The sequence below is a fragment of the Panthera tigris genome, chromosome A1 (genome assembly GCF_018350195.1).
Source record: "Panthera tigris isolate Pti1 chromosome A1, P.tigris_Pti1_mat1.1, whole genome shotgun sequence".
Classification (NCBI taxonomy): Eukaryota; Metazoa; Chordata; class Mammalia; order Carnivora; family Felidae; genus Panthera; species Panthera tigris.
The window spans coordinates 21,577,378-21,603,981 of record NC_056660.1 but is presented as its reverse complement, the minus strand read 5'-3'; the positions used below and the strand labels follow the sequence as shown (position 1 = coordinate 21,603,981).

The 26,604-nt window shown below is 41.3% G+C and overlaps 1 protein-coding gene across 6 annotated transcripts in view; it reads right to left on the bottom strand.

The window, feature by feature from the left end:
- The window catches only part of RCBTB1 (RCC1 and BTB domain containing protein 1), a 53,827-nt gene extending 49,418 nt beyond the window's left edge, over positions 1-4,409 (bottom strand). For 4 of the 6 annotated variants that reach the window (XR_006211067.1, XM_042966064.1, XM_042966291.1 and 1 more), the window contains exon 1: positions 4,291-4,409. The gene's annotated coding sequence lies outside the window, so the exon portion shown is untranslated. Of the gene's footprint in view, positions 1-2,561; positions 2,782-4,290 lie in introns of those variants that run through there. The other 2 variants (XM_042966235.1, XM_042966163.1) reach the window with 2 other exon arrangements.
- Between the last annotated feature and the right edge of the window lie 22,195 nt (positions 4,410-26,604).

Genomic DNA, 26,604 nt, shown 5'->3' with positions numbered 1-26,604 from the left:
CTGAAGTCATCTATTTCTCCCTGTGAAGAAAGAGAGAAGGCTTTCTGTTGAGAGTAAGAGGAAAGGTAGCAATAGAACGTGGAGTGGAGGGAAAAAAATGGAAAAGGTCTAACGTCTAAAGCAGGAAGAGTACTGACAGAGAAACCAATAAAGGGGATATGAGCCCAGTGGAAGCTAGAAACCAGAAGTCTGTACAAGTACCCCTCTGATCTCCTCCAAGTTTTTCTTCTCCAGTGAAGTGGGTCTTTTTCTTAAACTGATCTGACCAGAATTGGAATGGGCAGTTGCTCATTTAAACACGATGAGAGAAGTGCCCCTGAACAATACATTATCTGTTGAAAGTCCAGTAATATCCACATTTGAAACAACAGTTTGCCTAAGATTCACCCTCCTTGAGAACAAAGCACCTCTCATACATGAGTTCACTGCAGACCTTGCATGTGTACTGTAAGTACTCACAATTACAATCATGGTACTAAATTCATCAAATGACAAACTGTAAGAAAACACCACACACCCATCATCTCAATAATGGATAATTCCTTTAAAACATGTTAACTTAAGAAGGATAATAACCAGGGGCGCCTGGATGGCTCAGCCGACTGAGTGTCTGACTTCGGCTCAGGTCATCATTTCAGGGTTCAGGAGCTGAAGCCCCGCATCGGGCTCACTGCTGTCAGCACAGAGCCCGCTTCAGATCCTCTGTACCCCCCTCTCTATCCAGCCCTCCCCCGCTAGCACGCCCTCTCTCAAAAATAAAAAATAAACATTAAAAAAATGATAATAAGCAATTACACAAAATGATTTTTGACTTACCCAGTTAGCTTGTAGAGCACAAGATATAGCCACAGTATTCGGTTAAACTAATTTGATAAGTATATCCTTATGTAAACATGAAGTAAAGACTTACTTTAGAGATTTATCACTAAGGCACGCTGACCACAATTTTCGCTCAGGGATCACATCCTGGGACTGACTTATAAGTGAACTAGTTTTACACCAAGGGTGCTATGCTGCTGCTTCAATCATCTTTTGCTGAGTAACATACCATCCCCAAACTCAGTGGCTTAAAGCAAGAGCAACTTGTTATTTCTCTCAATTCTGTGTTTTGAGTAACTCGGCTGAGGTTGCTCATGAGGTCATGGGCACTGGGAACTTAACTAAGGCTGACACAGGCCTCACTCACACAGCTGAGCCACTGCAGGTGGTCTCTCCTAGATTCAAATGGAGCAGACACAGACTCCATCTCTTAACGGGAGGTGCAGCAGTCAAGCCGAGGGATGGGAGGAACTGCTGGCAGTAATGGCTGAAAACACTTTACCACCACAGCTGTAAACAATATTACTAGATGTTTCCACTACGCTATTTGAGTTCATGACTGAAGCAATAGAAGGGGGTCAGACTATCTCCAAAACTAAAACACTTGCATAAGTATTGAAAAGAACATCTCTGCAAACATACGCTTTTGCCCCCATAGAATGCTAGTCTCAGGAAAGCCATGGAATCTTCGTTTCTGGGGTTGTGAGGAGGATAGACACCATCTTTCAGGAATGCTCGGAGTACAGTCTTTCCCAAATGAAATTCATTATCTCCTCAAGTCCTTTCACACCTTACAATTTATTAGGTATGCATGAGTATGATATCACTTAGTAAAATCTAATACTAAAAAAAATAAAGGTATCCCTAGCTATTTGAACTCTTGCTATCCAAATCTATCTAAACTCAAAATCAAATAGATTTGACAAAGTTTTTTTTTTAATTTTTTTTTTTTAACGTTTTATCTATTTTTGAGACAGAGAGAGACAGAGCATGAACGGGGGAGGGGCAGAGAGAGAGAGAGGGAGACACAGAATCGGAAGCAGGCTCCAGGCTCTGAGCCATCAGCCCAGAGCCCGACGCGGGGCTCAAACTCACGGACCGCGAGATCGTGAGATCGTGACCTGAGCTGAAGTCGGCCGCTTAACCGACTGAGCCACCCAGGCGCCCCTGACTAAGTTCTTATACTGAAACTTTTGCTACTGGCTCTCCTAGACTCAGGTATGAAGTAGATTTGGATATCACAGTATCCCTTACAACCTGAAATCTCACTATCTGAACACAGCAACCCCATAAACTCATACAGTAAAAAGGATATATGCCCCAAAATATTAACTCTTATCTTTAGATGGTATAATTACAGGTGATGTACATTCTTCTTTTTGCTTTAGTTTCTAAATTCTCTGTTTCCTTTCAAAATCTAAAAAGTCTATATTGTGACTTAATATACTTGGAAATATTTTTTAAAAATTTTTTTTAATTTTAAAATGTTGTGGGTCAAACACGTAATTGATTTAGATAACCGACTTGATTAACTGACCTCTTCTGTGACATCTATTCTGGTTAAAGTCAAACATTGACATTCATCATATGCCTCCTGTTTACTGCTCAACATGTATACAATATCTAACATTTTTAGTTGTTTTTTTTTTAAACCACAGAATATTTTTAAAATGTGTAGTAAGGACCTGCCTGGACTCTAGACTCCATTAGGGCCCAAACGTTGTTTGCCATGTTTGACTTACTATTTAATGCAGTACATAGAAAAACAGAACGATGATGATGATGATGATGATGATGATGATGATGATGGTCTTTGACTTCCCTTCAGTTTCATCTTCCCCACTCTTTCAGATAAAGGAGGACATGGTCTCAGACTTCCCAGCTTGAGCTGATTAAATTTTTTTTTAACATTTATTCATTTTTGAGAGACAGAGAGAGTGATAGAGAGAGAGCTGGGGAAGGGCAGAGAGAGAGGAAAACACAGAACCGGAAACAGGCTCCAGGCTCTGAGCTGTCAGCACAGAGCCCGACACCAGGCTCGAACCCACAAATCATGAGATCATGACCTGAGCTGAAGTCGGAAGCCTAACGGACCGAGCCAACCAGGTGCCCCTGAGCTGCTGATTATTAAGATGAAGCCAAGCTCTTGCTGCAACATATAAGCACTCTTTACTTTAAAATTTTTTAAGATTTTTTTTTTTTTAAAGCTGCAAACTTGATAGCTTTTTAAAGCCATTTGCTTTCTGAAGTTCCCAGAACTTTATCATTTGGGTCACACACATAAAAATCACTGTGGAAGAAATCTCGTTAATGATTAATACCCTTCTTCTTCTAGAGTGAAGAAGAAATGGGACCTGTCTAGAAGTACTTAATAAATAAACGGGATTCACACAATGGAATAAAAGATATCCATGCCACGGATTAATAGAATGAAAACATACAGTTACCTACTCAACCCTGAAAGCACTTCGAAGCGGAGAAATTCACCCAGTGGTCACTTCAAATAGATATTTCTAAAGTTTAAAACACAATAAACCTCCCTCAGGGTTAGCTCATTTTTCCATTCTTTTTTGCATGATATATACCTTGGTGTTTTGATGTTACTATCCCACAATGCACAACAGTATTAGAAACTCACAATTTTTGCCTCCAAGAGCTATAATCCTCCTCCCCCAAAAATAAATAGGCCAAAGTCAAATAAGACTCTGAACCTGTTTTTTTTTTTTTTTAAAGCAACATTACAATATTGCTTTAAAAACTGCAATTCCCAGCTGCAAAGAGGGCTTCGGAAGGTCTCGCATGCAAACAAACATACACAAAAAGCCACTTACGGGAGCGGAACAGAGCGTGCCTAGATGGTCATCTCACATAAAATAGAGCGGTTAGTGCACCCAAGGCAGGACAAGAGAAATGTTTCACTCATTTCTCCTCACTCCTGGATAAAGGTCCCTAAGCGAATGCCCCGTTGTGGAGGCCGTGTTGTGGGGGAAAGGGAGACGGTGGAGAATATGGTCTGTGATACCACCACCCTCCCCGGAGATGAAGGAGAAGATGCTAAGATCTTGGGAAAGGCCGAAAGAGGATGGGGAGGAGAGTCGGAGGGGAGGTCTCTTCTCAGCAAAACAGCGCCCAGAGCGGTAACAGGCTGCAGCTGTGAGCAAAGCCGCGTCCTAGCAGCTCAAAAAAGAGAGGGAGCAGGGAAAACTTTCCCTAGCCTCCCTGCACCCTCTCCCTCCTCCTCGGAGAAAACGCCAGCAGAGCTGCTAACGGTGCCGCGCCGGTGGCCCCGCCACCCGCCGGGTCGCAGCGCCCCGCGGACCGGGGGCCGGGAAGCCCAGGCCCGCAGCCGGAGGGAGGGAGGAGGTGGGAGAACGGGGCACACCAGCCCGGCCCGGGGGGGAAGGGGGAGCAAGGAGAAGGGCAAGGGCGGAAGCGCCCCCCGCGAGCGCGGGCCCGCGCCCCACCGGCTACCTGGGCAGCCAGCTGCTGCTTCGCGCCGTCCGGCCGGGCCCTGCCGCGGGGAGCGCCGCGGGGATCTCGGAAGCTCGGCGGCCCGGAGAGTCGCCAGAGAACAGCGGTGCGGACGGCCGGCGAAGGGGTGGAGCGGAGTGAGGGGGGTGGGGTAAGAGGGCGCCAGGGGCCGGGCCGCCGGGTCACGTGGCCGGGCCGCCTCACGTGACGCCGACGCCACGCGCGCTGGGCGGACTCGGGGTTTATTCGCCCGCCCCGCGGTGGCTGCGAGTCAGTATTTTGGGGCTCTAGGCCAGGCGGCCCGGGGCTTCTCTGGAAGCCGATTGGCTGTCCTAGTCCTGCCCCCGAAGCTTTGCGGAGAGTCGTGGTGGAGCTTGGTGGCTGCCGAGGCTCACAGGCTTTTGTCTCAGGGAGCCCGAGGGCTTGGCCGTGGGGGCGGCCGTCCAGCCACCCCGAGGGACCTAGGACGGAAAAGCGACGCGAAACTCCTTTCCCTGCCCCGTAGCGCGCCCTACTTCCTCTAGACACTACCCTGATGGTGCTACCCGGGACAAAGGTCGTCGGAGGAGATACTCCTTATATTTCAGGGATGACCTCCCCGCCCCCGCGCCCTGACCGACCGGTCAAAGGACACCTGCGCAGGACCTGAGGGTGGGGAGAGAAGGTGGCAGCTGGACCACGATCAGAAGGAAAAGTGAGGCACGGGGCCCAGATGATGAAAGGAAGGCACAACCTCGGAAGCAGGCTGTCAGGATTGGAAAGGACCTAAGACAGCAAATGACACAACCCGTTTCTTATTATAAATGAGTAAACTGAGGCCGGGAGAGCTTCATGCTGCTCTAGCCTGTCATCTATGGAGACCACAATCTTCTTCGTTAGGTATTGCACGGCTCTTTGAAAACTCCAGTTCGCTCCACAGAATAAAGTCCAAACGTCTTGGCATAACTTTCTAAGCAATCTTGTTGAAACTTAAGCTTTCCCACTTGAGCTCTGTTGAATAAACAGAAAAACATTTTCTAAGTATCACCAAACAACTCCGTTAATCTACTAGAAGGCTGCTTTTCCACATCTTCCAGCACTGACTCAACAGTACTCTAGCCTCTGGCTCTGGAGATTTCCTGTTTTCCTTGACTACTCAGCTTTCTTTGGATTACTAACTTTTTCCCTAAGTTGTTTTCCTCGCCTTTGCATTCGTTCATTCTTTTGCCTCTATCTGAAATGCCCTGAATCACTACCCTCTCCCCACTTACACAAAACCAGAGTCAGACAGTACTTAAAGCATTAAAACTAGATTTTATTCAGAGACTATTGCAACATTGCAAGTAAGCCTAGTTCTAGAATGAGGTCTCTTTTCTCCTATTGCAGTAATAGTTCCTGAATAAAATCTGCTTTTACTGCTTTCAGTACTGTGGGGCTCTGGTTATCTTTAACCATACCCCCAAGGTACACATCAGTCTCCTAAGCTTATCTTTTAAAATCCTGGTCAAATACCACCCACTCTGGTCTTCCTTCTCTTCATCTTCCTCCCTGATTCAACAGCTCCAGCAACTGAAATTCATTCAGACAGTGTCTGATGTAACTTCTTTCCTAATTTCCTGGCAACTACAGATTCTGATAAACTAATCTCAGACTGCCCAGAAAGGTACTGTACATTTCCTATAAGAGGTAAATTGTGTATTGCTATCTTCTTCCCTAGATTGTAAAGTCTTTGAAATGAGACATCTGGGCTTACTACAGTGCCTTCAATATGCACTGAGTGAAGTGGCTCAACCAAGGTTGTAGCATTTCATTGAATTTACTAAAAATTCTTTGAGCCTACTCTGTTTAAAGGGGGGAAAAAGTCAGTTTCTTTAGGCTACAATCTGATCAAAAGGGCTTCTGGAAAACATGTGTTTGAGAAAAAAATTGAGGTTGTGGGTTTGAGTCCTCAAATATTTCCTGAGCACTCATTGCTTACCATGTGCCAGATGCCATACTTGGAACATCTTGGAGGATAAAAGGTTGGATAAGACATGGTTGCTGATCTCAAGGAATATGTAGTTTGTTTCACTATTCCAGCACAGGGTGAAAAGTATTATGATACAGGGTATCAAGTGAGCACAAAGGAAGGTTAGGAAAAAACTTCCTGGGAAAGTGAATTTGGAGAACAAGTAACAGATGGAAGGAAGGGAAAGACCTTTCAGAAGACAGAGCGGTACCTTCAAAGGTAGGGAGGCATGAAACAGCATTATTTATTTGGAAAAGCATTTCCAAATAACCCTATATGGTTGGACTTGGTGACCTCTTTTTACCTCTGGGACAAAGGAAACCTAATTAGGTTAACAGTGAGGTACTTGCAAGACTGACACATATGTTGGTATATTAGTATTATTCATTAGATTGAGTAACCTTTCCTCAGACAAATCATAGGGTCTTCACCTAAAATTGGCCTGTGGACTAGTGCTAGATGATCTTTTAACTTTTTTTTCCCCAGTTTCAAAAGCTCTCTATAATTGTTATCTAAAAACAGCAAAATGACTTGTTCCAAACAAGATTATTTTAGAGCACCCTAAACTTTTTCTACTGGGCAAAAAACCTCAATTTACAAGTGCTACTTTAAGGAAGAAACTGGACTCTACCTCCAGGGCGGAGGGAGGACTCCCCTTCATGTTCATGCTAACAGATGACTATGCTGGTAAAAAGTATCTGTCAAGAATGTGGGCCACAGGAGAACAATTCTAATCACTCTTGGGGGCTTCGGAATTTCATTTTAAAAGTAATCTCTCAGGAAATGGAAAATTAGGAGAGGAGAACACTGTCTTTTGTTTGCTCCCTTTTCCTCCACTGTGCTCTTCTGTGAGTTTCAATTTGGCCAGATATGGGTCAGCCAATTCAGTACCACTTCCTTCAGCTAGGCTAGCTAACGCCTGATGGAGTCCACCTCTTAACACGATTTTCTTTGCCAAGAAAAGGTCCAAAGGTCCCTTAGGCAGACATTTGTTTTTCATAGGCCACGGGAACGTTCTTGATACTGGACGAGCAAAATTAAAAGAGATTTCAGTTACTTCCTCAAAGACTTGAATATTAGTTCTTCTGAGAGAATAAAAACAGATGGGAGCACCCAGATTGCATCCACCTTTTCTTTTCTTGTAGCCGGTCAAGATGGAGAGAAATAACCCGGAGAACCACCAACTCATAGAATGGGAACATTTAGATCACTCTATAAGATTGTTTACCTGTTTATGTAATAGTAATACTCAGACATCTATCTGTTCTGACAGCTGCAATAACAATATAATCATTTTTGAGAATTGAGGATTGCATAAGTGTCTTAGGATTTTACAAATGTAATAAAATATAGAATCTACCTATGGGGCGCCTGGGTGGCTCAGTCGGTTGAGCGTCCGACTTCGCTCGGGTCACGATCTCACGGTCCGTGGGTTCGAGCCCCGCATCAGGCTCTGTGCTGACAGCTCAGAGCCTGGAGCCTGCTTCCGATTCTGTGTCTCCCTCTCTCTCTGGCCCTCCCCCCGTTCATGCTCTGTCTCTCTCTGTCTCAAAAATAAATAAAAATGTTAAAAAAAAAATTAAAAAAAAAAATATAGAATCTACCTAAAGAGAGAGTCCACCTTGAATTTAATTAGATAACCAAACAGGTAAACATGATCAGTCACAATGAGTTTTACAACCTCAATTATTACTGAGCCACCTACTTTGGAGATAATTTCTGTTCTTGTGGCTGGGATAAATAAACATGGCATAAACAAGGAGGAGGGAAGATTGAGAGAAGTGGCAATGGAGAATTGGAAAATAATTTTTGTTCTAATTCCTTTTTTCCATCACCCCAAGAACACATAAATAAGCAAACAAGTATCTTGGTCCTGACTAAAGTAGTAAAGTACTCTGCTGATTGATTTCTTCCCCTGCATTCAGGCAGATGCTACGCTGAACAGATGGCATAAAGAGATAAACCCACTCTGCTCCCTAGACCAGCATGAGACCCTTCCAAGCACAGCACCTCTCGTGAGTGTCTATGTCACTCCTCCATAAGATCACCTTCTGCATAAAATACACTTTTATTGTTAGCAATGGCAACACCACCAGGAGCAACATGGTTCGTTTAGGAAGCCACCAGCTTCTGGTAGGAATTATGAGGTCTTTCGTCTTCTAGGGAGCTAGAATTTTGGCTGCGATTGACTGTGAAGCAGGATTGGTCCTCTGGGTATTAGAATGTATCTCGGTGACTTCTTGGAATGACACCAGGGTGCTGAGGAGGATAGTAAGAATATTCTCATTGGTTTAGAATATTGAAGGTGATGTTACCTGGAACAAACAAAATGACACTATGAGGAAAGAGACAAATCCAGAATGGGGGACAAGAACACTCCTAGCCTTGGTCTCTTCAAACAGTTAAGTCTCTGGGGGGAAAAGGGGAGAGAGACTGTTCCCAGTTTAAAAGATAGTAAAGAAAAATGACATTCAAATGTAATGCATGAACCTTGGGTGGAATCATAGTTGAAAACTTTTTTTAAGGCTATAGAAGATATTTGGTGGAGAATCATAGAAATTTAATATGGCTCGATATTAGATACTAAGTGATTTTAAAATTTTTTGTGTTATTTTTTCAGATATGATCATAGTAGTATTGAGAATGTCCTTATTGTTAGGAGATACATACCAGAGTATTTAAGAACAGAGTGTTATGAGGTTTAGCAAAAACAAAACAAAACAAAAACAAACAAAAAAACCCAATACTATACATGTACTTATCCATGAAAAAAGAGAGCAAATATGACAAAATGTTATATCTGGGAAATGTTTTTTGTACTCTATTTTATTTATTTATTTTTATTTATTTTAGAGAGAAAGAGGGGGGAGCATGGCAGGGGAGGGGCAGAGGGAGAGAGAGAGAATCTTCAGCAGGTTCCATGCTATGCATGCCCGATGCCCCTCACAGGGCTTGATCCCACAACCATGAGATCATGACCTGAGTCAAAATCAAGAGTTGTATGCTCAACCAACTGAGCCACACAGATGTCCCTTTTGCACTCTCCTTTAAATTTTGAAATTCTCATAGTAAAATGTTGGAGGGTGGGGTGAGGTGTGACCTTTTTACTCCAAATTAAGAAAGCAGGACATTTCAGTAATTTATTTATTCAAAAAGATCTTTTGAATTTCCACTATGTGCTAAACACTATATTAAGCTTGAATATATATACTGGTGAAAAAAATAATAATAGTCTCGGGGTGCCTGGATGGCTCAGTCAGTTAAGCATCTGACTCTTTGTCTCAACTCAGCTCTTGATCCCAGGGTCATGAGTTCAAGCCTTGCACTGAGCTGCATGCTGGGAGTGGAGCATACTTTAAAAAAAAAAAAAGGTAATGGTAATGGTCTCTTTCGTGGAGTCTATGCTATGCCAGTCTATGTCACCTTTAAGACTGAAGGACTTACTCTCCCAGCTTCTGGGAAGGCTGTGCACTGACGAACCTCTTTTGTCATTTTCTTAACTAAAAAATGCTACCCTACCCAAGGTCATGCCCCTTTTAGGAGCAGCCTGCAACAAATGACTGGTCAATGAGGGGTTGTGAAGACCAGACTCTCTCACCTCAACAAGGGAAAATTCTAAAGAATCATCCCAGCTTCCGAACTTCCCACAGGGTTGGCTGGGGCCTGGTTGTGACGTACTTACTGAAGCCCGTTTTCTCTTTCTGCGCAGTCTTGCTTTCGTCCCTTTCCTCCACAGGTTCTGAGAGCATCTACCATTGAAGAGGCATTAAACACTCAAGTAGAATGACTTAACCAGTTGGCACCAGCCAGCTCTTCTATTAGCCACCCCAGTACTGGCACAATAGATTCATGAATAGAGAAAACATGGTAACAAGGAGGAAGGCTGTAACTGGGCCCACCAGTAGGATCTCCTACTCACCAAGGTTAATCCCGTAGCCAAATGATCAACCTGCCAGTAACAGGAACTATTGCTGAGACTCAATACTGCACTATCTCTTGAAGATAGCAAACAGCCACTTGGTGAAAAGGCGACCATATTGGACTCCTTCCACCCTGGATGAGGTAGTCATTCATTTTAACATGAATAGACACATATTCTATGGGTTTGCCTTACCTGTCTGCTGAGTCTCAGCCAACGTGACTATCCAAGGGATTATACTCTATTTGATCCACCATTATGGCATCCCATATATCAATGCATCTGACCAAGGAACCCACTACATAGCAAAGGAAATGTAGCAGTGGGCATATGACCATGGAATCCATTGGACCTATCACATGGCAGAAATCTTGGCTGAAGTACCAGCTTGGAGATGATACCCTGTGAGGATAAAGTGCTACCTTCTAGGATGCAGTCATGCTCTAAATCAATCACCATTATTTGATGCTGTATCCCTCGTAGGAGAATAACTGGGAGTGGAGTCAAAGGTACGGACGCAGGAGTGTTCCTATGTACCATCATTCCCAGTGACCCACTTGGGGAATTTGTGCTTTTCATCCTCACAAATATAACCACAGTTTTAAAGGTCTTAGTTCCCAAAGGCAAAACATTTCTAACAGGGAACACAACAAGAGTCTTCAATGAATTTTAAACTATACCACCACCCAGTACTCTGAGCCCTTCATGGCAAGGACCAGCAGGCAAGAAAAAGATCTTCATGGGGGTAATTGACTCTCATTATCAAGAGGCAGTAGAACTACTATTACACAGTGGAATCGGGTAGGCATATGTTTGGCATCCAGGTAATCAACTAGGACATCTTTTAGTACTTGTGCAATTTTGATGGTGAATGGACAGATGTAGCAGGTGCAGCCTGAGAAGCACATGATAAACAGTTAACTGGAACTCATCAGTTTTAAGAATCTGTCACTCCACTGGGTGAGTCACCTAGGCCTTCAGAGATGCTAATCAAGAGTGAAGAGCATCCAGTATGAACCACAGAAGAGAGAAAGAGTAAGTATTGGTTGCAGCCTAATACCAGCTGCGACAGCAGGGGGTGTGGTTCCCCTTACTAACCCTCCTTTTACAAGTTTCCCCCAGGGAACAAGCCTGCCAGAGCTCTGAAGAAGCTACTTCCAGAACTCATGTAAGGAAAGCAGATCTTCACAAGACATGGACCATTTGGGTGCTATACTGCCCAATCCAGACCAAAGCTGTCAGCCCTCTTAAGGAAGGGCTTCAGCTAAAGAGAATTGCTTTGCCCAAAGTCAGGCCCCTTTCTGGGAAGCCAGCATCCACTGCCTGATTGATGGCCCATCCTGCTTTCTTTTGCTCAACAGGGGTTGAGTAGAGTACTCCCTAATAACTTCCCATGTGCTAATCTCCATCTCAGAATTGACTCATATGTGACACTCTCCCTTGTGTAGATGACAGTGTGGAGAGACAAATAGGTGACTACATTTGTTATTTGTACTCTGAAGGAAATAAACAAGATGCAGTGATAGCAAATAACAGGGAAGCTGTACCTGGAGAGGAGGTGGCATTTAAGCCAGGAGCTATACAATAGACTGAAGTCAGCCATGTGAGGAGCGGGTAGCAAAGTGCATTTCAGAAAGAGAAACATCTTGGATGAAAGCTCTTCCCAAAGAGCTTGGCACATTGAAGTGCCACTTAGAGCTTTGCAGCCTTTTAAAGGATTTTATTTCAAATGCAATAGGAAGCCTTTAAAGGATTTTTTAGGAGATAATATAATGCTGTGGTTTACATTAAAAAAAAAATCTCTCTGATACAGTGTAGAGAACAGGTTGGATGGGAGGAAACCATGAAGGAGGTTATTGCAATGTCAAGAAAACATAACCCAAAGTTTGCCCTTTCCCTCCAAACCATGTTCCAGGGGCACAAGACCCTAGCATTTCCTGCCCATACAGCTCCAACCCACTTTCAGGACCTTCATGGGCCTCTTCCCTATGTCCAACCCCCAAGAACAGACTGCACACACTTAGGGCCGTGGGGTGTTTGGGAAGTGGCTGTAGGGCTTGGAATTGGAGTGTCCACAAGTAAGCGTGTGAAGCCCCTTGCAGTGTGGGATGAAGCCAAGACTGGAAAACATGGAGGGTGAGCTGTGAGGCGGGACCAAGACTGTGAAATCTCTGTACTCTCTGAAGGATTCTAAGAGTCGTAAATTCAAGGCTTGGTCATCCAGTTCCTTAAAAAGGTATGTTTATCAAGATAGGAGGATAGAATATATTTCATTTAACAAGTTGTTAGCTTGTTTTTTAACTTAAAAATGTTTTAGACATATTGTATGGGGCCTTCATTCGTAACTTTCCCTAGTTTCTATGAATGTTTGGGATGAGCCTGAAAGTCGCACTACCTACAAAGAATGATATATAAACAAAGCTGGTTTCTTATCGCAAGCAGTAGATGCTGGAGGACAATGGAACAGTATCCTCAAAATGGTGGAGGGAAATATCTGCTAATCTAAAATTCTCCATCCAGTTAAAGGAGCATTCAAAGAATCAATGACGAGCAAAGATATTAATAGAACATTGGTAACTCCAAGGAAACACTGACTATAGAAAATAGCCAACTTTTAGAAGTTAAAACAGGATGAAACTAGTGATCAAATTGAAAATGAGAGGCAAGATTCAGAGTTAAAACATTCTACAGTCCTTATGATGTTGAATATACACTGTGAAACACTTTTAAGCTAGAACTTTTAATATTTTTAAGGTAAACATCTTAAGCAAATATGCAAAACAGAAAGAAATTTGAAAAGTGAATAGTTAGGGGCGCCTGGTTGGCTCAGTCGGTTAAGCGTCCAACTTCAGCTCAGGTCATGATCTCACGGTCCGTGAGTTCGAGCCCCACTTCGGGTTGTGTGCTGACAGCTCAGAGCCTGGAGCCTGTTTCAGATCCTGTGTCTCCCTCTCTCTCTGCCCCCCGCCCCTACTCACACTCTGTCTCTCTCTCTCTCTCTCTCTCTCTCTCTCTCTCTCAAAAATAAACATTAAAAAAGTTTTTAAGTGAATAGTTAGGAGGAAGGACAGAAAAAAGCAAAATAAGTTTAACTGGTAATACATATAAAATTGTCCTCATTTCAATATAGAAAATGAGGCACTAATTTATTCTTTGTAAATTTCTACTAACCCAAACCACTGACCATAAAATACCACCTCTGCCTCTATTTTTATTTATCTATGAAGAAAACTGTATGAGAGCTGTTGTTCTTTATTCTTATGAAACTCCATGAAAGAGAGATGTTAAAACATTAGGGGAAATCTTATAAACTTGGGGCTTTCAAACCAATGAGTCAAGTATCAATAACTGTTTGCACAGACTCTACTATTTTCTGAGGGCAATGTAAAATCAAAAAAGCACAGTCCTTGTCATCAAATAGCTTGCAATCTGATTAGGGAGAAACAAGCTATACAAACCCAACTGAAAATAAACTCTAGCACAGAAGACAGCAAATGGGAAGAGCCTTGGATTGTGTAAATGTTACAATTCAGTGCAGGTAGGATCCCTTCCAACCAGGATATCCTGGAAGGCTTTGACTGAATACATGAAATTTGATCTTGGCTTTAAGAGAGGTAGAATCTCAGGGGCGCCTGGGTGGCTCAGTTGGTTAAACGTCCGACTTCAGCTCAGGTCATGATCTCACAGTCTGTGAGTTCGAGCCCTGCGTCGGGCTCTGTGCTGACAGCTCAGAGCCTGGAGCCTGCTTCAGATTCTGTGTTTCCCTCTCTCTCTGCCCCTGCCCTGCTCATTCTATGTCTCTCTCTCTGTCAAAAATAAATAAACATTAAAAAGAAAAAAAAAAAGAATCTCATTAGAGAAAACTGAGAAGAGGTATTAATAAAAGCACTAAAGGAATGCCTGTCTGGCCCAGTTGGTATAGCATGTGACTTGATCTCAGGGTTGTGAGTTTGAGCCCCAGGTTGGGTGTAGAGATGACTTAAAAATAAAATCTTAGGGGCGCCTGGGTGGCTCAGCCGGTTAAGCGTCCGACTTTTGCTCAAGTCATGATCTCACGGTTCATGAGTTTGAGCCCCACGTAGGGCTCTGTGCTGACGGCTCAGAGCCTGGAGCCTGCTTCAGATTCTGTGTCTGCCTCTCTCTCTGTTCCTCCCCCGCTTGCACTCTGTCTCTCTCTCTCTCAAAAGTAAATAAAGATTAAAAAAAAATAAATAAATAAAATCTTAAAAAAATAAATAAAAGCACTAAAATATCAAAAAGTGTTGGAGTCAAGAAAGAAGACATTTTTAAGAAAAAAAGGGTGAGCATAACGTGAAATACTGAGAGAAATCATTGAATCACAATACTAATGTTATCACAAGGAAGAAAAATTTTAAATATTATTTCAATGATGGTACTAACGAACTTTTAATTTGGTTTCTTTCCTTTATATAATGTTAATTTTTTCAAAAAAGTAGCAAATATAAATACAAAATATTAGTAATGACTTTCTGCATATTACATACATGAATAGCTTAGATTTTTACTATCTCTATACACAACTTTGTTTCCTAGACCTTCTCTAGTTTGTTTGTTTGTTTGTTTGTTTGGTTTGTTTTTTAAGCCAGATCTTGTATACTGCAGAAGGAATCTCCATATCAGTGCTGTGTTTGAAGCTCAGAATTTTAGGCTTTTGGTTTTTATTTAGAGTCATGATATTGATAACACCTAACATTTATTAAGTAGGTATCGTGTTAAGTGCCCTACATGCTATTTTAGTTAATGCTAGCTGCCATAACAGATAAGCCCCAGAATCTCAGTGGCTTAACAAAATAGAAGTTTATTTCTCACTCACAGAAAATCCAGAAGGATAGTTCTTAACAGGCACAAAGCTGTCCTCCAAGACATGATTCAGGGACCAAGTTTCCTTCTGTTTTGTGGTCCCACTATCTTTAACACATGGCTTCCATGAGAAACCTGCAGAAGGGGAAAGAATAAGGAAGATCACAACGGGAGATTTTTGTGAGCTGAGCCTACAAATAGGTTTATGAATATCTTCTTCTCACATTTCATTCATTCGCTAAAATTCAGTCAAATGGCCACAGATAACTACAAGTGAAGAGGGAAAATGTGGTTTAGCTGTTTGCTCTAGAAGAAAAAGAAATGGTTTGGTGAACAGTGTTCCAGTCTCTGCCACACATACATTCTTTTTCCATTTAATCCTAACAACCCCATGAGATATGTACTGTAATTTGTAACACTTTACAGATGAGGAAACTGAAACTTTTTATCGGTTAAGTAGCTTACCTAGTACCTCACAGTTAAAGAATGGCAGAATCAAACTCAAACCTAGGCAATCTAAATAAAAAAACCATATTCCTTATCAGCTTTGCTGCAATATGACTGACATGCTTGTTACTGAAAAAGAATATCTTTCTTCTAGTTATAAGAGAGGTATAACAATTTTAGAACTTTAAGTCATCCTAAGCCATCATTGTAGTGATGACAAAATTGAGATCTAGAGGGAAAATGTCCTATGGGAGGTCAGATCATTGCTGCTCAGGTACATCCACTGTAAAGAACATTTTTTTTTTAATTAAAAAAATGTTGTATTTATTTTTGAGACAGAGCATGAGCATGAGCAGGGGAGGGGCAGAGAGCGAGGGAGACACAGAATCCGAAGCAGGCTCCAGGCTCCGAGCTGTCAGCACAGAGCCTGACACGGGGTGTGAGATCATGACCTGAGCCGAAGTCGGATGCTTAACCGACTGAGGCATCCAGGTGCCCCCAAAACATTTTTTTTAATGTTTATTTATTTTTGAGAGAGAGCGAGAGAGAGAACACACATGCAAGCGGGAGAGGGGCAGAGAGAAGGAGGACAGAAGATCCCAAGGGTGATCTGCCCTGACAGCAGCAAGCCAAGCCTGATGCAGGGTTTGAACCTAAAAACCGTGAGATCATGACCTGAGCCGAATGGGCCGAAGCTGGACATTCAACCGACTGAGCCACCCATGTGCCCCTAAAACATTTTAATATGAACATATAATCTTGACAAACTAGTAACATATGTCATCCTTTCTAAAATTAACTTCCTGAAGTACGTGGTTTAAGGTAGTTAAATTCAAGCGTTAAGATTTGTTTCCCAGAAGTTTGTCTCTACTCCCTCCTCTCTCCACCTTTGATGTTTTTGGCCCTGAAGAGGGAGCACAACACAGAGTAAGCCTGCCACCGTGTGGCATGGGCCCAAACCTGGAGTCTGTTAAATGTCTTCTTCCCTTTCATTTTGTTTGCTTCTAGTTTATTTACTCACCAACCTAGATTTGATCCTGCCTGATAGGAAATTCATACCTACCTCAAATTATATAGGATTTTTTATTTCAAGATATATTTCTGCATCCAATTCTAAAATTATTGCAGTATTTCCAAACCTGCTACAAGGAGGGCCAACTTTTAAAATGTGGCCCAGCCACATTCACAAGAGGGTCACTTCAGTGCTTCACAAACGAGGAAACAAACTCAGCAATTAGTGGGGTTTAGCTCAGTGCACTCACAAGTTAATCAGTGAGCCAGCCATCTCAGGCATATTAGAAGGCAGATTTCCCAATCGTGCAAACGCCATATATAATGCCTGTTCAAATATGAATATAACAGCCATATGAAGGAGAGTCAGAATTTATATAAGGTTCAACATTTCCTAGAGTTTTAACGATACGTAAGCTTAACATGCCAGGCAGATATTTCCCAGACCTCTTCCTGCATTTGGCAAAACAGGAATAACCTCTAAAATTGTTTAAAAGGCAATAGGTCCAGGGGCACCTGAGTGGCTCAGTTGGTTAAGCGGCCAACTTTGGCTCAGGTCATGACCTCACAGTTCGTGAGTTCGGGCCCACATCAGGCTCTGTGCTGACAGCTCAGAGCCTGGAGCCTGCTTCAGATTCTGTGTCTCCCTCTCTCTCTGCCCCTCCCCTACTTATGCTCTGTCTCTTGCATTGTCTCAAAAATAAATAAACATTAAAAAAAATTTTTTTTAAAGGCAATAGATCCAGCAGGTGGCTAAATGGAAATCTGGTATTTCTGCTTCTTCTAACACTTGTTACAAATGATTGGGGACAGGCCATATGCTGATGCAGTTTTAAAATGTCTCTCCTTTTCTTTAGTTCCATTATTCTTTTCCTACCACTGCAAACTGAAATACCCATTTCACATATAACTGGGAAAAGCAATTAAAAGGAAGAAAAGTTTTTTTAACGTTTGAGAGTACATTAGAAAACCCTTAGTATCCTTTTCTCTTTCTTCCCCCCACCCCCCACCATTTTTGGATGGAAGGTTCACGAGGATAAGCTCACACATTGGTGTGTAAATGTATTATTCCCACCTAATGGGTTAACTGAGATGGGAATGTTAACTTAATCCTGTGACTGTGCCAGTATCTCTCTGGGGAAAAAAGGGGTGCCAATGGAAATCCAAGCTCCTTTACACTCCAGGTTTCCCCTCACCTCCTCACTTCCCCCAGCCTCCACATCTTTCCCAAGCATGGGTCTATACCAAGCTCAAGAACACCATTTGGGCTGTATTTTTTTAGAGGACAACAGTATACAAATAATCCTAGATTGTGTAAATACCCATTCTTTGAAGGGGTTCTCTGCCTTGCCTCTAGAGTAGCCATTAATCCCCTTCTTATCACTACCTGTGCAACTAGGTAAAATTGACTCAGGGGAGGCTGTACCACCCCCTATTCTAGAAAGTTCTCCCGCAAATGGTCTAATCAGCTTAGACATTGGGGCATATATTCTGGTTCTTGTCCATTTTCCTCTTTGGTCTAAATGCTCTGGATCAGCGCTTCCTTATAACTGAAGTGATAAATGTGGGCTTAGGAACGAGGCCACTTAACTTTGCTCAAAGAGCTCACTATGTGGTCTAATTTAATCTAGCTCAGCAGGATTCTATAGTGGGATTTGAAGCTTCAGAGAAATTAAATGTATTATTTAGTCCACCATTATCTATGTTCCCTATTCATGCTCCTGTGCATGAAAAATGAATGTAGAGTTTACATAAGAAAATTTTCACATTTTAAAAAAAACATTCTTTTTCTATGAATCTCTTTGAGGTATGTGCTGGATATTGCCAAATACTATCAGTCAAATTACAATTCATAAAGAATACTGTCCCACTTACGTTGTAAAATATTCCGAAGATTTAATGCCCAAAGTTTAGAATCTAAATAGTAGTTCGTATTGTGTAGTAAATTTCATCTGTGTAGCCAGATTTCACAAATCTGGCAATATAAATTTACCCTTAAATACAATTCTCCATGAATATTACTCAGCCATAAAAGAAAATGAGATCTTGTCGTTTAAGACAGCCTGGATGGATCTAGAGAATATTTGGCTAAGTGAAATACGTCAGACAGAGAAAGACAAATACCATGTGATTTCACTCATATGTAGAATCTTAAAAAACAAAAACAAAAACAAAAACAAATGAACAAACAAAAAAACAGACTCTTAAATACAGAGAACAAACTGGTAGGTAGTTGCCAGAGTGGAGATGGATGAAGTGGTGGGTAAAATAAAGAGGATGAAGAGGTACAAACTTCCAGTTGTAAAATAAATTAGGTCATCGAGACGAAAAGTACAGCATAGAGAATACAATCAATAATATTGTAATAATGTTGTATGGTGACAGATGGGGACTATACTAATTACAGTGAACAATGAGTCATGTACAGTATTGTGAAATCACTGTTGTGTACCCGAAACTAATATAACATTGTGTGTCAGTTATACTTCAAAAACAAACAAACAACACTAAACTTATTCTCCACGAATTATACTACTTGTCTATGAGAAAAACAAATGACAACTGCTGATTCTATTTCTCCATAACCTAATCTGAAAGGTCCTCAAATTTAGAAAGGATATTTGTCCAAAACCTGTAGAAATATTATTTGTTATATTGTTATATTGTATAATATTGTTACACTTAACAAAAACATCAGAAGCATTATCACTAAAGACAGCATGTACTTTTTTTTTTTAATAGCCACAAACTCTTTGGTACTCCTCCCACTGAGAGATGGAGTCTATGTATCCTCTCCTGGATTCCAAGTGGACTTATCATTTGCTTGCTTGTAACCAATCAAATGCAGCAGAAATGGCCCTTTGTGACTTCTGAGGCTGGGTCAGAAAAGCTGATACAACTTCCCACTGGTTGACTGTAATACTTGCTTTTAGAGCAAATACAGTAGTAGAATGTGATATAGATGGTAAAAGCATCCAAACCCACACCTGCGTGTCAATATATAAATTAGTGTACAATAAAGATGATATTTCAAGCTGGCCCAGAACAAAAGATAGCTTTTTCAATAAATAGTATTTAATCACTTCATCTGTTATTGGTTCTCTTGGCATAAGACTATCCATAATATCCTCTTTCTCAGGTTTTTTGTTTTTGTTTTTTTTATCTAAAATTGATAGTGATGTACCTTTTTTATTCTTCATGATTTTCTTTTCTTCTTAATCAACTTTATCAGTAGTTTATTGATCTTATTAATCTTTTCAAAGAACCAACTTTTGACTGTGTTCATTTTCTCTATTTTTTTCTATTTAGTTGCTTTTCATTTTCATTTTGATTACTTTATTTCTTCTGCTTATTTTGTATTTAGTTTGCTTTTCTTTTTTTTCTGTCACTTAGATAATTGATTTTACATCTTTCTTCTTTTATTATATAAGCATTTAAGTGTCTAAATTTCCCAGTGCTTTTGCTGTAACTCACAAATTTTTACATGTCATATTTTCCTTTTTATTCAGCTCAAGATATTTTATAATTTCCGTTGCAATTTCTCCTTTGACTTTTGGACTATTTAGAAGCAGGTTAATTTCCTCCCAAATTTGGGGGTTTTCCAGATATCTTTCCAGTATTTATTGCTACTTTAATTCCACTGTGGTCACACAGAGGAATATATTCAGTGTTATTTCAATTCTTTTATAACTATTGAGACTTGTAGCCCACCACATGATCTATGTTGGTGAATGTTCTATGCTCCTTCATCTGTCCCCAGTGGAATCATTGCACACACTGACAAAATAGCATTCTATCCCAAGGTGGCAAACAGGAGCCAGGTAGAAGCAGGCAGGCTGGCGAGCTCCACGCTGGGAAACAGACTGCCTATTACCTTGAAGAAGGCAGATTTGACTAACTCAGAAAATGGAACAAGAACCTTCTGGTTGTTACCATACATCCTCCACTTCAGGGTCTTCTATCATTATTCTACTTGGTTCCATGGAACCTCAGAGAGATACTTTAAACTAAGCATCCTGCTTTTAAAAATTCAGAGAACAAAAAAAGAGCCCTTGTGGGGGGCGGTGGGGGAAGAGATATAATCGATGAAATGAAAATATAATGGAAGGGTTGAAAGATAAAGTTGAGGAAATCTCCCAGAAAAGGGAATAAACATGGGAAAGGTGTAAGAAGGGAAAGAAAAAAATATATTTTTAAAGATTTTATTTTTTAACTTTTTAAATGTTTATTTATTTATTTTGAGAGAGAGAGAGAGCTGGGGAGGGGCAGTGAGAGAGGGAGAGAGAGAATTCCAAGCAGGCTCCTCCCCATCAGAAGCAGAGTCCGTTGTGGGGCTCGAACTCACAAACTGTGAGATCCTGACCTGAGCCGAAATCAAGAGTCAAGCACTTAACTGACTGAGCCACCCAGGCACCTCAAAGATTTTATTTTTTTAGGTAATCTCTACACCCAATGTGGGGCTCAAACTTACAACCCCAAGATCAGGAGTCGCATGCTCCCCTGACTGAGCCAGTCAGGTGCCCCAGAAAAAGATTTTTTTTTTTTAATTAGAGAATAACTCAAAGTTCAGCAATCAAATAATAGGAATTCCAAAAAGAAGGAACATAAAAAATGGAGGAGAAAACTCAAGATATCCCAAAATTGAAAGTAATTTACTTCCAGCAGGAAGAGGCAGAGGAAAGGGCCCACTAAGTTTCCAATATAATAGACGAAAATAGACTCAGTCCAAGATACATGATTACGAAATTTCAGAATTCCTGGAACAAAGTTAATATTTTATAATCTTCCAAAGAGAAAAAAGTCACAAATGAAGGATCAAGAGTCAGCCTGGTTTTAGATTCTCAACAGCAGCAAAGGAACCACAGCACACAGAAGCAATGCCTTCAAAGTTCTAAAAGGAAATGATTTCCATCCTAGAATCCCATATCAGATAAACTATTAATAAATTGTTAGAGTTAAAAAATGACATTTTCAGGGGCCCCTGGGTAGGTCAGTCGGTTAAGTGTCCGACTTTGGCTCAGGTCATGATGTCACAGCTCTTGTGTTTTAGCCCTGCATCAGCCTCTGTGCTGACAGCTCGGAGCCTGGAGCCTGCTTCGGATTCTGTGTCTCCCTCTCTCTCTGCCCCTCGCTGCTCATGCAGCGCTGCTCATGCTCTCTCTCAAAAATAAACATTAAAAAAAAAGACATTTTCAGAGATTCAAGGTGTAAAAACTTACCTCCCATGGATCCAAGAGGCTACTGAATGTGTGCTCCACCAAGACAACCAAGTGAACCAAGAAAGGGGAAAATCTGGGATATAAAAGGAGGATCTGGGGCTCTTGGGTGGCTCAGTTGGTTAAGCATCTGACATCAGCTCAGGTCATGATCTCATTGTTTGTGAGCTGGAGCCCTGCAACAGGCTGGGATACTCTCTCTCCCTCCCTCTCTGCCCATCCCCTTGCACGTGCACATGCTGGCTCTCTCACTCCCTCTCTCTGTCAAAATAAATAAATAAATTAAAAAAAAAAAAAAAAAGAAGAAGAGGATCCCAAAGGTCAAGGGAATCTCAAAGAAGTGCATATGATGTCGTGGAGAACAACTAATTCTTAAGAGACAGACACAATAAAGACTTATCACCAAACTATCTGCAGTTGTTATATTCTCTTCACCTGGAAGAAAAAATTCCCAGGCAAGCCTGGGTCTGATTCTTACCTGTATTTGGCAGGCCTTGATCTTATGCTAATGAGAAATCAAGAGTCCCCTCCTCTCCATGCCCTATAGCCAGGACCAGCTGATACTCCTTTACCCCAAGAAGTATTCTGATTTGCTCATTCCTGACAGCTAAAAGTGGGCTTTGACATAGAATATACAGCACAGTCCACTCCTACTGACTATCTTCCCACTATCCCACCAGAAAGGCCTGCCTGTGGCCTCAACTATGGTAAGCCCTATGCTTCCTAAGACTCCGTCATGGCCTTGCACACTAACACACTAACTGCCCAGAAGGGGCTCTTATAGAACTCAAGGAAGCAAAATGCAGACTATGACCCAGAGACTATCTTCAGTTTATCTCCTGTCATCTAATAATGGCAATGTTCCTGTTCGGTAAGATTTGTGCTTGCTTCTCGGTGTCTGTACTGATCCCTTTTTATGCATATTTATATGAACATAGTTGACACAATGATATAAAATTAAATGAGAATAAAAAAGAAAAGACTAGGCAAGTTACTTAATATTTTTAGCCTCAGTTTCCATATCTATAAAAGGGGACAGAAATAGTCTTACCATTCAGCTGTTGGGAGGAGTAACTAAACAAACACAGACAATGTATATGATGCAGATTAGAGGCTCAATCGGTGATAACTATTTTTTAAGCTCTCGATTTAGTAAGATAATTCCTTTAATGTGGGAGTATGTGTGTGAGTGTGACTGTGTGGTGTGTGTTTGTATATATACAAAGTGTCGTAAGGGTAAAGTAGGAGTGACCCACACCTCCAGGGGTAACAGCAGATCCTGGAGAAGGCCAAAAATATGGAGTGTGACAAGTGCCAGGAGCCCTGTAGGCCTGTGAGCTGTGGCAGAATCAAAGATTTGGTAAACTGGAATAGTTTATGCCTCTTACATATGCTTCTTAGATTTTGCTATGGAAAATTTCAAAGGCATGCAAGATAAGGAGACTAATATAATATACCCTGTCTACCTGGCTTCAACAACTATCAATTCATGGCCAGTCTTGTTATATTATATCCCAGGCTACTTCTTCTCCATTACCAGATGCTTTATAAACAAATCTCAGAATCACGTAATTACATCTGTGAATATTTTAGTATTATGCTTTTTGTATTTTCCTGTGGCCTTCTCATCATTTAATAAATCCTTTAAAAAATAATAACAAAAATATAAGTGTATATGAGTTAGTATATACACTAACATGGAAAGATCTCATAAATGTATTATTGTTCAATGTAATAAAGAAGTTACAGATATCACAATTACATTTAAAAAGACCTAAACAAAAAATAAACAGTATAGGGGAAGGGAATAAGATAAAATAAGATAAAAACAGAGAGGGAGGCAAACCATAAGAGACTCTCAAATACAGAGAACAAACTGAGGGTTGCTGGTGGGGTGTTGGGTGAGGGGAATGGGCTAGATGGGTGATGGGCATTCAGGAGGACATTTGTTGGGATGAGCACTGGGTGTTATATGTAAGTGATGAATTGGTAGTTTCTACTCCTGAAATCATTATTTCACTATATATTAACTAACTTGGATTTAAATAAAATTAAAAACTTAAAAATAAATAAAAAATAAAAAATAAACAGTAAAACATATGCATGTGCTTCAAAATATGTAAGTACATATATAGAAAGATAGTTGCAAAAATATGCATCAAACTACTAATCCTGATTACCTCAGAGGAGGGGAATAGTGATGTAAAGAGTGAACTTAAGAATTTTGTCCTGTAGGCATTTATATTGTTTGACACTCAAAAACAATATACTCATCATTATTTATGTGATTTTTTTTTTTTTTTATGAAAAGAAGTGAAGTAAACACTGCTCGTTGCTGCCCAGAGTGACAGTAACTCATACGGGAAATGTTAAGAAGTCCTAAGTGCTGATTTGAGTTTCTAGCTACTAAGCAACCTTCCAACCTCCTTTCTAATCAAGTTTGTTTTTGTTTGTTTTTCCCCCTGCCAACTAAAAATACACTATCCAGTTCAGGAAATGTGGCTGATTGAATAGCAGCTGCTACTGAAGACCAACTTTGCATATTGAAACAACCTTGGAAGATAAAAAGCAACAGCTCCCTGTCATCAGCTCCTGTTCTGAGGCGCGGCTGGAGCACATCACACTTTTGTCTTGGCCTCCACATTGTCCTTCCTGCACATTTTCAAGAGACAGTCCCTGGCCACTGTTTTGTTTTGTTTTCCCTTTTAGTGTCAGGAAATTTCCTGCAAATATGTAGAAGCAGAAGTTGAAGCTGCTTCAGTGCAAGTCTAATACCCTTTAGACTTTTTTTTTTTTTAAGTTTATTTATTTTGAGAGACAGAGCATGAGAGGGAGAGGGTCAGAGAGAGAGAGGAAGAGAGAGAATCCCAAGCAGGCTCCACACCGTTAGCACAAAGCCCGATGCAGAGCTCAAACCCACAAGCCACGAGATCATGACTGATGTCAGATGCTTAACCAACTGAGCCACCCAGGCTCCCCACATCCTTTAGATCTTTCTCACACTCACTATTTTAGAGAGTAGATCACCCACTGCTATTTCCTTTTCCTATTTTTTTGTTTTTGTTTTGTTTTGTTTTTAGAGAGAGAGAGAGAGATTGTCAAGATACTGTTTCTGTTGGGAGGGAGACAGAGCAAAGAGAGAGGCACAGAAGTTCCTCTAACTTTGCCAGGTTCCTCATTTGGTTATAAAGAGATGGTTTCACCAATAAAATGGAAACTAGGAATGGCAGAAAGGGGAGATTTGTTGTGCTGTAAATGTAAAACACTCACAGGCCACTAAAAGTGATAATAATTCTAAGTACAACTCAAAATGCAAAATAAAGACAGTTTAAGAGTCTGCAATGTATCCTATATCTAATTCTGATATATGGTGCCCTAGTCTTCATATAGAAGAGTGATGCTGATTTCTCCCATTCATATGGCATGCAGTTGCACTTTGAAAAGTTTTTTGTTTTTGTTTTTTTCACTCATGTGATAGACTATACAGAGCTTTGCTTATAGCTGCTCAATAAAAATTCCATTATACTGGGGCGCCTAGGTGGCTCAGTCAGTTAAGTGACCGACTTCAATTCAGGTTATGATCTCACAGTTTGTGAATTCAAGCCCACATTGGGCTCTCTACTATAGCACAGAGCTGCTTTGGGTCCTCCCCACCCCCCCCCCCCCCCCCCCCCGCCCCCAGCTTGTTCTCTCTCTCAAAATAAATAAATAAACTTAAAAAAAATTCCATTGTATCCATAAGATATTTGAGCTGAAGGAAACCTAACAGTATCTAGTCCAACCTTTCTTCGCAAATCAATGGCTTCTTCAGCTTCTGTCCACCTCTCCTACCTCCCCAGGACCACACAGAAGGAACTGGGGTCAGAGTGAAGGCAATGTTGCTCCCTTTCCTCCCAAGCCCCAGGCACACCTTAACCTTAGCCCCTGTGTCCTTATCATCTGCCCATTCCAATCGTCCTGCAAATCAAATCCTGGCAGGTTCCCCAAGGATTCATCAGCTGGACAGGACTAAGTCTCAGCTTGATCTAATCGCCCTCCACCACGATAAGACAAACAAGCCTTCTTTCACACAGGTCTTTAATGCTTTGAGCCTGCTTCGGCATAACGACAAAGATTCTTTGCTTGACCAAACTTTAGTCAGGCTTCTGAAACTTCTTCTCGGCCCATCTGTACATTTATTTCCTTGTAAAATCCAGTTTTAGCAACAACCCTCCTAAGTGTTCACCAGAATGCCCTGCCCTCCATATCTAATCCCCTCAATATCTGATCGGGTTCCTCATGCCCCGCCCACGTGACGTCTGGTCACGTGGCATGACTTCAGCAAGAATCCTGTTAGGTCAGCTTAGCCAGAATCTCCCCAGAACCTCTTAGTAATTTGCTATCTGCTGACCCCCACCCTGATCCTTGGCTATACATTTCCACTTGCCCAGGCTGGCTGCAAAGTGACTATAGCTTACAGCCACAGGCACCCCAAAGAACTAAACAACAGTCACGTCGATAACAAATAACACAGTGGTGTACATAATACACTCCGTGTTTCTGACTTTTCCTAACCACTTCCTCCTGTTAAAATACCCTACAATTACAACAGGATGTTTGCTCTTTGCAAAGCACTTTCTCAGTGGGTAGCAGGCACCATGAAAGAAGAGATGAATAAATCCCAGCAAGATCTCAAGTAAATCATTTACTCTGAGCCTTGTTCTTTATTTGTAAAATGGGAGAGTCATAGCTCCTAATTTGCTTCTTGACTTTTTAATGAAACGCGTGGGAAGGCAGAAAGCACAAATGCTACCTGTTACAAGAGCCAGAGCACTGCAACTGCAGATGCAAATTAGAGAGTTACAGAAAGAATCAATGGCTTCTGATTGGCCAGTGTTTTAAAAATTATGTTTTCCAGGGGCGCCTGGGTGGCT